This window comes from Ambystoma mexicanum, chromosome 12 (assembly GCF_040938575.1).
Source record: "Ambystoma mexicanum isolate Mex_15411 chromosome 12, UKY_AmexF1_1, whole genome shotgun sequence".
In the NCBI taxonomy this organism is placed as follows: Eukaryota; Metazoa; Chordata; class Amphibia; order Caudata; family Ambystomatidae; genus Ambystoma; species Ambystoma mexicanum.
In genome coordinates, this window is record NC_090936.1 from 176,663,985 (window position 1) to 176,676,795 (window position 12,811).

The 12,811-nt window shown below is 51.5% G+C and overlaps 1 protein-coding gene across 2 annotated transcripts in view; it reads left to right on the forward strand.

Annotated features, from left to right (window-relative positions):
* Positions 1 to 12,811, forward strand: part of RIC8B (RIC8 guanine nucleotide exchange factor B) — an 867,363-nt gene that overhangs the window by 151,883 nt on the left and 702,669 nt on the right. The window lies entirely within an intron of this gene.

Sequence of the window (12,811 nt, forward strand, 5' to 3'; positions counted from 1 at the left end):
CACATGTTCTTTTTCCTTTTTGTTTTGAACCCTGTCCTGACTTTTTGGAGGCAAGTCAAGCTTTCTGCTTTACTTCCCTGGCCCTTTTGCTCATTCTTATGGAGAAACTGATGGCCTTTTAATACTATCAGTATTGAGAGGCTATGTCTCTCTTTAGGAATCATTGTATTTTTATAATTGTACACATCACCTTAAAGTAAAGTGTGGTTAGGGATATTTCGTATCCTTATGACTTTTTCTGTAATGGCTTTTTGATTACTTTTACAATGTGTTTACGACAAGCTTGTGGCAGCAGTTTTTCTAACATGTGCTGGTAGTTTCTTAACACTTTTGCAATTACTACAAACTGCTGCTAAGGGTGGCTAGCACTCTACGATGGCCATGCCATGAGATTTGTCTCTTATCCTTTGGCCTTCATCCTGCTTTTCAACCATATATGGAATGCCCTTTCCCTGGGAGAGTGAGAGATCCTGAATGTGGGCTGAGACTGCCTGGTCCCAGTACACATTCGGTACCTGAATGTCTGTTGCAAGGCAGATGTTATTGCCAGTTGCTGTCCATTATTGCATAGACACTGCCTGTTTCAATGGTGCAGAGCCTTACGATTGATGGGCATGCTCCCAACCCAAATGTTGGAAAAAGGGAGGGCTCGTGCAGCCATCTGACAGCTAATCATTGGAGCCAGGACCACTATGAAGTGCAGCCCAATGACAACCAGAGGAATACCCCTGCAACTGACCAGCATTGGCTCCAGTGCTGTCCCAGTGAAGCCCTATCCTCTGTCCTGATCTCAAGAAGGCACTCATCAGTGCATTGGAACCTTCCTGGAACTGATTCCTAAGCACCACAATTGACCAAAACTAAATCCTGTGCCCGAAAGTAACCCCTGCACCTGCGACCCCTGTACCTTCCTGTACTGGACCAAGCACAGAAGACTGCCCCCAGCGGATTCCAGGACACTATCGGTGGACTCTGGAGGAATCTGAGCCAGGGGGCAAGTTAACATACCTACCTGTTTCTGCTTCCCCTTCACTCCCTCCCCTATAGGTTATATGGGGGTGTAGAGTCATCTCTTAAATCGCACTTTCCTGGCTTTAGTCAGTGGAGGTATGGTCGCGGATTCCTTCCTAGGACTATCGTAGGGACTGGGATTGAGTGGGTTTACTTCCCTGAACTTTAACTAACTTTTTTACTCTTATTAATATAACCACTTGCAAATTGATGAGGGTCGTGGCCACCCTGCACCTGAAGTGGATGTGCCTGCTGTAGGCTCTGTCGTTTGACATCTAAAATCCAGCATTATTTGAAATTATGATTACCCCTACCGTGCAACGAGGCTGCCCTGGCTGCAGTGTCCGTTCCTGGGGAGGTCTGGAGGCTTAAATGTGGTGGAGCGGCGAGGAGACAGATCGGACTGCGGGCACACTCTGACAACATGGCGCCCCATGCTTGGTGTTGGCTGCTCGAGGGATGGCTTGTGAAGGGGGCTGCTGCTGACTATAGCTTATCGCCCATCAGCTGACCACCCCGCGACTGAGAGCGGGTTCTGCCCCTGGAGACCCGGAGCACATCGGGCTCCTGATGCACAGTGCCCTGGGGTGCTTGTGGCCGCAAGCTTGTAGTGGACTGGAGATGTAGGTGTCCGGCACCCATAGTGGCGGTGGGGGCGATCTCCCACACTCAAATCCGGGCTCTAGAGCAGCACAGACCCGACACAAGCGCTGCACTGCCCTCCCCCTTGGGGGCTCCAAGGCCGATAAAACAATCCAGTGGGTCAGTCCTGTGCCTTCAAAGAGGGAAAGGGAGGGGGGCAGGCCCATCCGCACTGAGCCAGAGTGCTGAGGAGGCCAGCGAATGGAGGAGCAACCCAGGCCCAGGCCCAGTCCCAGGGCAAGCATAAAATGTGAAACGCACTCTGCGGACCGGCAAAAGCCCAACAACCCTGTGCATTAAAGACATAAGAAGGAAGCAGCACACAGTCCGTAGAGCTTCAGGAGCTGTGCTTATGCTGTGCAACGTTAGGCTGCCTGCATCATTAGACTTTGTGCGCTGCTGTGTGATTTTTGGCGGCGCTACCCGCCTGTTTTCCCGGGCTATTGGCCATCTCATTGACCGTGACTTCCAGGCTATTGGCCAAATCATTGACTGCAACTTCCAGGGCCGTGGGAGCTATACAGTTTGCACCGGATCGCGGTGTAGGGGAGGAGGAGCGGCTGCGATGTGTGGCATGACGGCCCGGAGGCAACAACAGCACCAAGCTACATGACGGCAGTGTGACTTTGTACAGTGCGCTCTCCTCCCCCCTATTTACAAGCCCAGGGAGGAAAATAAAGCTGCTGCAGACAGTGTGGAGAGGTTTGGGCCCATGTAAAACCAGACTGTTATGCAAGGATCTGCCGAGCTGAGGAAAGCAATTAGTAAAACCAGACTGTTTCGCAGACCGCTAGGGGGCACAGAGTGTTGGCCGCCTAAGCTGCTAGCTCCATCATCCCCCCAGGGAATATTGACCGAGTATGACAGCCTGCGCCTGAGTCGCCTGCCTTTGCGCTGAGGGGGCACGGGAGGTGACCAGGGAGAAGATGGGAGGCACTGGAAACAGGCCTCTGCCATAGCTCAGAGCACTGCTGTGAGAGCCCTGACGGCGAGTCCCGCGCTCGCTCTGATGCTGGAACTCAGACGAGAGCAAGAAGACACCGGAGATCCGGACCTCAAGGGGCCTCCTCCCCTTCCCCCAACTCCCCCTCCAAGTAAGGCACAGAGCGAAGCTGGGAGGGTCTGGAGTCAGCGCGACTTGGGAACCATGCTGGGCTGGGATGGTGGGACCCCCCTGCATCGCTGCGGCCGCTCACTGAAGGCGGCTGCCTACTGAAGCCCAACTCCGGGCAGCTGGAGCAGACCTTGTGGTTGCGGCGGAGTGTGGCCAAATCGTAGCAGGCTGCCTGGGTGAAAACCCATAAAGAATCCTGGCTGAGAAAGCGTGTGCCTGCACTCACTGGGCAAGATTTGAATAGCCTTCCCCTGGATGGGCTACTGGCTGGCAGATACAGGCGCAGGCGCACTGGGATGTGCGCTCCTCATTCACACGTCAAGCCACCTCGGTGAAAAGGGCTGGGAGCCCCATGGGGCGGTCAGCTCTAACTGAGAAACGGCAAATGGAAAGGCAGACCCTATAATGCAACTGAGATAGGCTGAAGGTGGACCTAGGTGAAGGGGTACTCCCACTGGCTGAATATCATGAACAGAAGAAGCAGCCTGGTTGAGCATAGTCCCCTGAAACCTCCAAGAGGTATAGTTCTGGACAAACAGAGGAGACCTATTAATAGCCTTGGAGGCGGGACCAGGGGTGAGGGGGGACTCAGAGAGGGGAATGGTCCTGGCAGGCTCTGACTGGAGATACCTTATCTGTGGACAGCGAAAGGGCTAGCGTCTGCAGTGGTAGCGTTCAGCCAGCCACATAGTTAGTCCTGAAGGTGACGCCTGGCCCTGCTAACAGCGTCTAAGCAGTGGGGGTAAAAGCGGAGGAGTTTCCACAGTGGGGGTCCTCAGAGACCTGCAAGATGTCAAAGGGCGGGGCGAAGCCAAAGACGGGCCCAGGGGACATCAAGTCACTACTGGGGATTCAAGGGAAAGAAAGAGAGGCTAACCTTAAAGAAATTCTGGCACAGATCCACTCACCCCCTCCAAGAACAGTGACACCAGCAGCCTTAACTAAGGAAGACCTGGTGGAAATGCTCTCCTTACTAAAGCAAGACCTCACAAAGGAAATCAAGGACACAAGAGTCCATGCTTAAGACTGTTGCGGACCTAAATTCCCACATGGCTGGGCTAGAGACGAGGGTAAACGAAGTAGAGGACACCTTATGCGACAAGCCCACAACCAGGCAGAGCTTTCTAACAGAATCCTGGGCTTAGAGGAACTGTTGTGGGCCAGGCAGGAGGACCTCGAAAATTGCTCTGTGAAATATCAGGATTCTACACTGCGCTACAACAGCATCCCAACCTGCTGCCAGATGTGCTCGCCCCCATTTTCACTTTTCAGCAAAAGGAACAGATCATGGTGGCGGCGAGGAGGCAAGAACCGGTCCAGTTCTGTGGGAAGCAGGTAGCGATATTCCAGGACTTGGCACTGAGAACCCCGGCAAACAGGCAAAAGTTACACATGTTGACTGCCTGGTTGCAGGTGCAAAGGATCAAATATCAATGGGGGTTCCCATGTAAGCTTCTCTTTGAATAGAAAAACCAGAAATATGTGATTGGCTCAGAAGAGGAGGCAGGACCACTGATGAGTGGTTCACAGGAGGTCTTGGCCCAGAGAGAGGGGTCCCGAGGCCACAAAGAGAGTAACCGGGATAAAGCCAGGAGGCTGATGCAGAGGAAGCTTCTGGAGGTGACACCTAAGTCGAGCAAAGACTGAGGTGTCCCTGAAATAATGAGAAACCCTTGGCCTGGGTACTGGTTTGTAGCGAAGGGCGGGGTCTTGGATCCACTGAAGAGGCGAGGCTCACCCATCCTGAAAATAAACAAATGGGCACATACTTCTAAAGATGAAGGTCCTGGTGCACAGCGGAGGGATGAAAGCATGAAAGTAAAGGGTCAAATTCACTGTTTTCACACTTGACGGATGACAGTTATGTTAATGTGTAGGTACATAAATCTGCACAACTTGGGGTTGGGGGTGGTTGGAGGGGTAAGTTTTGTTATGGTTTATGGGGATTTGGTTCAAGGCTCACAGTTCTCTATAGATGCACGTGTATCGGGTGAGAGGTTCTCAGCCCGCTGATTTGGCTGAAGCGATATTGTCCCTCCACGTTGGGAATGCACAGCAACAGGGATGGAATGCAAGATGGCTAACCCGAGCATAAACTGCCTGACCCTAAATGTTAAAGGCTTAAACTCGGCCATAAAGCGAAGAGCGATCGTCCAGAGGCTGCCTCCCTGGAGATAGATATTGCATTTATACAGAAGACCCACTTAATTAAGGAAGATGAAAAACGTCTGGTCGGGAGGGGGTACACAAGGGGGTACTTTGCGCATTCGGGCAGAAGAAACGGGTGGTGGCTATCTTGGTCCGCAAAGGGTTGCCATTGTGAGTAATGGATGTCTTGAGGGACACACAGGGGAGCTATCTGATGATTAAAGGGGACCTGGGAGATGGGATGGTCACATTGGGGGCGATCTATGGCCCGAAAGAAAAGCAGGGGGAGTTCTTGAATGGGCTTAGGGGGATTGTCCGGGACTTCATGAAGCGGGAAGTAATACTGGGCAGGGATTTCAATTGCGTGGTGGACCCCACAATGGATAAATCCTTGGCCCGACCAACAATGACAGTCAACTTTTCTTCCATGGCCACTGTATTGAGAGACTTATCCCTGATAGAGGTGTGGCATTCTGCTCACCAGAAGGAGAGGGGTTACACCTTTTTTTTTTTTTGTTCAGCTGTACATGGGTGCTTCTCTAGGTTGGATGTTTCTGGTCTCTCCCACCCTTATTCTGTCAGTTAGCACCATAGAGAGCCTGCCGCGGGCCTTTACAGATCATTCCCCGGTGGCACTGGAACTAGACCTGGCACTAGGGGGTCCCCAGCAGTATTCAGGGGGGTCATAATAATAGGCCAGAGAATAGCCTGGAATAGAACCCAGTGGCTAATCCGGGAAGAATTGGAGAAAACGGTTTGGGAGAAGGAGGAGGCTGATACTTGCAGCGGTAGCAGGAGGGCATTAAGGGATCTCTAGAATAGCCAGGCGGGCGCTAGAAACGTCCCTCACGGGGAAAGCAGTTTACTCAATACTCAAGACAAAACAATTTTATTATACTAGGAGCAATAAGGCCAATAAGCTACTGATGACGAGACTCCAAAAGTAGTCCACTCCTAACCATATAATTGCCCTGAAAGACAGGGACAGGCAGAGTGCCATCACAGAATCCCAGAAATGTAGGGTCATGGAGGAGTTCTTCACGATTGCTCCGCTTCACATGAAGGGGACCCCAGCCAGGTCAGGGATTCCCTTGAACAAATTCAGCTCCCTAGGACTCCAGGGGAGATGGAGGCATTAGAGTGCCCCATCTCCACCCAGGAGATCTTGCAGTGGTGGTTCAGTCTCTCGACGGGGGGAAAGCCCCGGGACCTGACGGGCTCACAAATCTGTTTTATAAAACATTTGCAGGCGTACTGACCCCACATCTCACTGATCTTTTCAATTCTTTCCCTACCTCCCGTCAGGTAACTGACAGGATGGCAGAGTCCACAACTACCCTGCTTCTGAAGCCGGAGAAGGAACCCTGAAGAGTGTTCCTCATTCCACCCCATAGCTTTGCTTAATACTGATGCAAAACTATACAGCAAGTTTCTTGCGGCGAGGGTGGGGAAAGTTCTCACATATATCATAGACACAGACCAAACCTGGTTTATTAAGAACAGGGGGGCCCACGATAATATTAGAAGGGTGGTTAATCTAATTTCCCTGGCACTGAAATTCTCTTTTGGAATCTCGCTCATCTGCCTAGATGCACACCATGCATTTGATAGCATGGCCTGGGATTTTCTGAAAGCTCTTCTGCCTCTATACAGGTTTGGGCTGAATATTAGCAGGCTTTTCAGATTCTCTGTACTGTGGTTCGGGTTAACGGGCTTGGCTCTCCCCCAATTTCTTTGCGCTGGGGAAAGAGGAAGGGGTGCCCACTGTCGCCCCTGGTCTTCACATTGGCCATGGAGCCCTGGGCGCATTGCATCAATCAGCCCCCACATACAGGGGCTGCAGTGGGCGGGGATCATACACAAAGTAGCGCTTTACGCAGACGATGTCATCTGTTTTCTACAGAACCCCAAACAGTCGCTGCTCTCCCTGATGGACTGGCTGGCAGAGTTCCAGGAGGTCTCTGGTTTCCAGATTAACCACAAGAAATCAGTGGGGATGTCCATAGGAATTCCGAAAGAGGTTCAGTCGGAACTCCAAGCATCCTTCCCTCTTGCATACGTGGAGAAAGAATTCACATCTCATCTTGCCCCTCCCCCAAATCCATCTACCACTCTGCTGTTCGTACCCTCTGTCTCCTTACCTCCGGCGACTCCATCTCTACTTCTCTCTTTTCCCTTGGATGGCTTCCATTTCACTCCCAACTTAAATTTCACTTTCTCTGCCTTGTCTTCAAATTTCTCCATGCTCTTGCTCCCCCTTATCTCTCCACCCTTCTCTCTTTCTACTCCCCCTCCCGTTCCCTTCGGTCCGCTGACCATTTCCTTCTCACTGTGCCTTCGTCCCCCTGTGCCTCCTCCCGTTTCTGCTCCTTCCAACTCCTAGCGCCTCTGCACTGGAACTCCCTTCCTCTTGCAATCCGCTCTACCCCCACCTTCACCTCATTCCGCACTTCCCTTAAATCTCTCCTCCTCAATTCTCCTCCTTGAAACCCCTCCCCCTTCTGCATCCCCTCCCTCCTTATTCTTTCCCCTTGACTATCTCCCCCCTCCCCTGCCTCCTCACTCTCACCCTTCCTCTTCCCTCCTCCTACTCATCATCACCCCCCCAACCCAGTCCTACTTCTCTATTCTCCATACCTCCTTCAGCTAATTGCTCTTCTCACTGTTTTGTTGATTGATTCATATTGTAATTTTGCTTCCACCGTTATATTGTTTGTTTTTATGTATTAAGTTGTTCCACTGTACAGCGCTTTTGGTGTAAGGTGCTCTATAAATCAATAAATACAAATGCATACCTGGGGGTAAACCTCACCAGCACATATGGGGCCAATATCCCTCGGTTGTGGACGGAAACTAAAGCCACCCTAAAGAGCTGCGAGTCCCGGGAAGTCTGGCTTGGGTGGGTGGGAGTTAACAAAAATGACCAATTAGCCCAGATTCGTATGTGTTCCAGGGGCTGCCAATTCTTATCTCTGACAAGTAGTTGACTAATCTGCAAGGGGCAGTTGGGCAGTACATTTGGAAGGGGAAACCTCCAAGAATCCCACAACAAGTGATCCATGGTCAGTTTACCATGCAAAACTGACCATGTAGCAAACGCTCAATCCTAGGTGCGCTTTTTCCTGTTTTAAAATTGCACTGTAAAAGTATTTAAAAATGTGCATTGTGTATTCTAGGCCCTTTTCCCTCTATTCAGGACTCTCAATCCTAGGTGAGCTTTTTTCCCCCTGTTAGAAAAAAAAGAATAGAAAATTGCTTTTTGAGTGTCCTTTTAATCTGAGTGTCTGTTCTTGTCTAATTGTTCATCTTGTCTCGCATCGTTGTCTCATCTACTTGCACCCTGCCCTGTAGCCTTCCCTAGTGTTCTCCCTTTCCCTTCCCTAGTGTTCTCCCTCTCCCTTCCTCGTCTCTCCTGTCCCTACCTACCTATGGTGCTCTCTGTTGCTCCTATTTTCTCTAACTGCTTCTCTATCAACTATCCTGCTCTCCTCACTAAATCTGGCAGGAAGAAGTTTAAAAAGGACATCCTGGTCTCCAACCCAGGCCTCCCTATCTCTGACACCTATACCAGTGCCTTCTCCAAGGAAACACTCACCGACATCCTCTTTGTCGTTCCATCACCAGACCTATGGACCGTACATATGGTCTTTGTGCTCTCTCCTTTCTCTTCTTCTCCCATTAATGGCGGTAACCAGTGGGAGGCCCTCCTGGCCTCCTTCCACTCCTCTAAGATCATCATTAATCTATATGCTAATGGTACTGTCTTAGTCCACGGCCCTCAGGCCAACCTTCTCCTCTTTGATAGACGTTTCCTGCCCCTCATCAACTTCCTTTCTTCTCCTGCTGTCCCGTCTCCTCTCCCCATGGCTTCCTTCGCTCGCTCTGCTGCCTCCTCCTTGGCTACCTTGCCCTCTGCTCCTTCCCTTTCTGCACCTCCTCGGGCTTCCTCTGCACCTCCACCGGGCATACCACTGATCTGTACCCCTGCCCGGAAGTCTTTCAAGGATGGCAACCTTCTCCATATTGCCACTCTAAATTCTCGTTCAGCTCTCAAACATTCCTCCGATAGCTGCCGTCTTCTGGAAGAACTTGACCTTGATGTCCTCGGTCTCACTGAGACATGGTTCACGGCCAGCTCTGTTACAAGCTTTGACACGCTCCTCCCTGATGGCTACAAGATCCTCTCGGTGCCCAGGCCAAACCGCTCTGGTGGGGGTGTAGCTCTGATCTTCCCTGAGTGGATTCCTTCCTGTCATTCCACCGCAGGCCTACTCCTCTTTTGAATGCCTCATCTGCAGGCTCTCTCTCTCTCTCCCCTAGCCAGTCCCTTACTGTGGCTACTATCTATCGGCCACCTGGTCAGATTTCCGCCTTCCTCTGTGAGTGAGCGGACCTCTCCTCCTCACTCCTGGCCTCGACCACTCAACTTCTCCTCCTTGGAGACTTCAACATCCTCCTGGATGCCTCCTGTCCTCTATCTAGACTCTTTTGTGACCTCTGTGACTCTCACTCACTATTCTCCCCTCTTGCCCGACTCACTCTGCAGGGCACACCCTGGATGTTTGATCTCTTCAGACCTTCCCCTTTCTGTCCCTCTCACCACTCTTCTCTCCTGGAGTGATCACTTTCTCCTTTCCTCCCATCTCACCCTCTCTACCCCACAAGCCAAGCCACCCACCTTCTTGGTCATCCGACCCACGAAGCGCTTATCAGTTGAGGCTTTCGCCACCACTTTCTCAGCCCCTCTTCCCCCCTTTGGCTGACTCTCACCCTGGCACAGCCCTCTCCAGGCTGCTATATCTGATACTCTTGACATCCTTGCCCCTGTCATGAGGATCCGCCTGAAGCCCAAAGCCAAGTGCAAATCCTGGTACGACTCAGACCTCATCACCCTTAAACGCAAGTGCAGTGTGGCTGAGAGGAAATGGAGTGCTTCTTGTGCATCCTCTGACGAACTGGCCTGCTGCCTGCTCCAAAGGCAATACCGGCTCTCTGTCCTCACCAAAAAGAGAGATCGTATCCAAGCCCGCGTCTCGGCGGGATCGAACAACTTGGCTGAACTCTTTAAAATCTGCAAGGAACTGGCCAATCCTGCTGCAGTCTCTACCACTCCTGTCCCTTCCCAGGCCCTCTGCACGGCACTGGCATCTCACTTCATCTCTAAAACTCGGGACATGCTTTCCTCCCTCTCCTCCTCTCCCCACCCTCCCTCTACTCCCTGCTCTTGCTCTTCCTCTGGCCCTGCTGCAGCCACCCCTCCTCCCTCCTTCTCTGCCTTTCCCATGTTCTCCGCAGATGAGGTTTCTAGACAACTCCGATCTAAAAGTCTCGTCAAAACAGGTACACCCTTGTTCCTCCAAAACCATCAAGGACAACATTAACACCCTGGCTCCTGCCCTCGCTGATTTCTGCAACCACTCCTTTGCCTCATCGTGCCTTGAAACACTTGTGTATAGGCGCGTTATAAATGCCATATCAGATCAGATCATATCAAAGGAATGGGGAGGAGTGGGGGGGTTCCCTCTCTACACCAATATTACTGTGCAGCCCAGGTGGCCCCTATGATGGTTTGGAGTTTGAGTGACACCAAACCGAAATGGGTGGGGAATGGAGCAGGGGGCATCCAACATACCCTTAGCTAATTTGCCTTTCCTGAATAGACAGGCCAGTGTGGGCTTGCTTGAATCTACAAGCAAAACATTAAGCATCTGTGACGGGGCCCGGGAACAAATGGGTATCAAAGCTAAGCTAGGTCCCTTGACACCAGTACTGCAGAACCCAGAGTTCACACCAGGCCAGACACTGGAATTGTTCCCTCTCTGGGAATCTGAGTCTTCTGAGACTTGGGGATCTATATAAGGAGGGGACCCTCTTGACTTTCCTAGAATGTAAAGCCAAATTTTCCCTTCCAGAATCGGAGCACTTCAGATACTGCCAGATCAGACACTGGGCTTCCAATAAGAAGGTAAAACAAGCGGGCACACGCCCCCCTTGAGGCATCGAAATCCAGCTAATAGAAGGGCTAACCTCCCACAGGATTTCCTGTTTCTACAGTCTTCTGGACACAGCCCAGGGGGAAGACCAGATCTCCTACATGAAACAGTGTGTGGCTGACGTGGGGGAGAGATCCCCTTGGACTCCTGGCAGCGCATCTGGGCCCATACTAATAAGAGCTCCAGGTGCACAGGATATAAGGAATGTGCTGTTAAAATCTGTTTTAGCTGGTACATGACACCCCAGTTCCTGCATGCGATCTCAACTGACCATTCAGACCGCTGTTGGCTTGGATGCAGCCAACTAGGGGACTTCTTTCACATGTGGTGGTGGTGTCCAGAAATCCAAACATACTGGTAGGAAATTAAATCGAGAATCGAGGATATCACTGGAGTGTCACTTCTGCTGTGCCCTGTGTCATGTTGTTTGGGGAGGCTCCCGAAGATGGTACGTATCCAGCCTCAGGCCCTAGGACAGATCTGATTACACAACTGTTGTTGGCAGCAAAACTTAACAGGGCGCAGTTCTGGAAGACATTGGGGGGGGGGGGGTGGGGAGGCGACACCAACAGCATATTGATGGATCAAAGTTTGGGACATTTTTGCAATGGAAAAATTAACGGCACACATAACCGGAAAGATGGTATGGTTTTCTCGCACCTGGGCTCCATCCCTTGACTTTGTACACGAAAGGGAACAGAGGTTCTTCTGCCCGCAAACTTTGAGTCACCTGCTGCAGTGATGATCACCCTGAGGGAAGGGGTGCACCTGTGGGGGGGGGTGGGGGGGGGGCATTGATCTCTTAATTAGCATGTGGACGAGAAGTGCTCCTATGTACGTTGGTTAAGCCTTGTGAACCAAAGTTGTTGTTAGTTTGTTGGGGGCGTGGGGGTTGAAATTTATGAATTGTAAAAGGAGATTCCGGAGATAATTGATGAACTGATCGTGGGCTTTGCAAATGGCTCTGTTGTACGGTATCTCAATATACCTACCTGTGAAATATGTACTTGGGAATGGGTGACCTTTGGGCACAAGGCCCCAAACCATCTTAGTGTTGGACTATTTCTATTCCTAATGCATCCGAGTATGTACCTGTGTTACACTGGTCATTGTATCCAATGCCATCCCTTTTCACTAAGGGGGGGGGGGGGGTGTGTGTGTATATATATTTCTGAGGCTTGTGGAATCTGCTTAGATCACATGCTGTGCATAGGCCGACATCTAGTGGAAGCTGCGGAGTATTACAGTTTGTTTTTGAAACTCGAAAATGGGCGTCGACACAAGCGTGCCAGTAATACTATCCCTAGTGTGACGTCCACCGTACCCAAGATCCCTCACGCGTCTAGGATCCTCAGATTGTTTTTTTCCGCCATACTGGTCGGAAGCATCTTGCGGAGTCCCCTGGCCTTAGCCTTACTTTTGCTAATTATTAAAGTTTAAAATTATTTATTGACATCCTTCCCCACCCCAACGTCGACACTCGACGACGGCTGGAGAAGACATTGACCGTCGGCTGCTGCACGACGGATCTGGGCCTCGGAAGGCCGCTGGCCTCGGCCCGGGCCTAGTAGGCCGCTGGCCTCGGCCCTGCAAGTAGGGAGAGTGGGGGGTGGTACATACTCTTCACTCTTGGTATATAGGTACACCTTATATATTTCCAACACTTACCAGCCCGCTGCCTCAAGGTGCGTATGGAGGGTACCCCTTTCCAATTCTGCCCCAAGTGCAACCGCAAATACCCTTGGGTCGACAGGCACGCCACGTGCAATCTCTGCTTGCCGAGGGACCACCCCGAAGCGAACTGCAGAGCGTGTAGTAGGTTTAAACCTAAGACACTTAAGGACCGTTCGATAAAGCGTTGGGCCCACCACGCCAGGCAGGCGGCCATGGCAGCGGAGGGCGC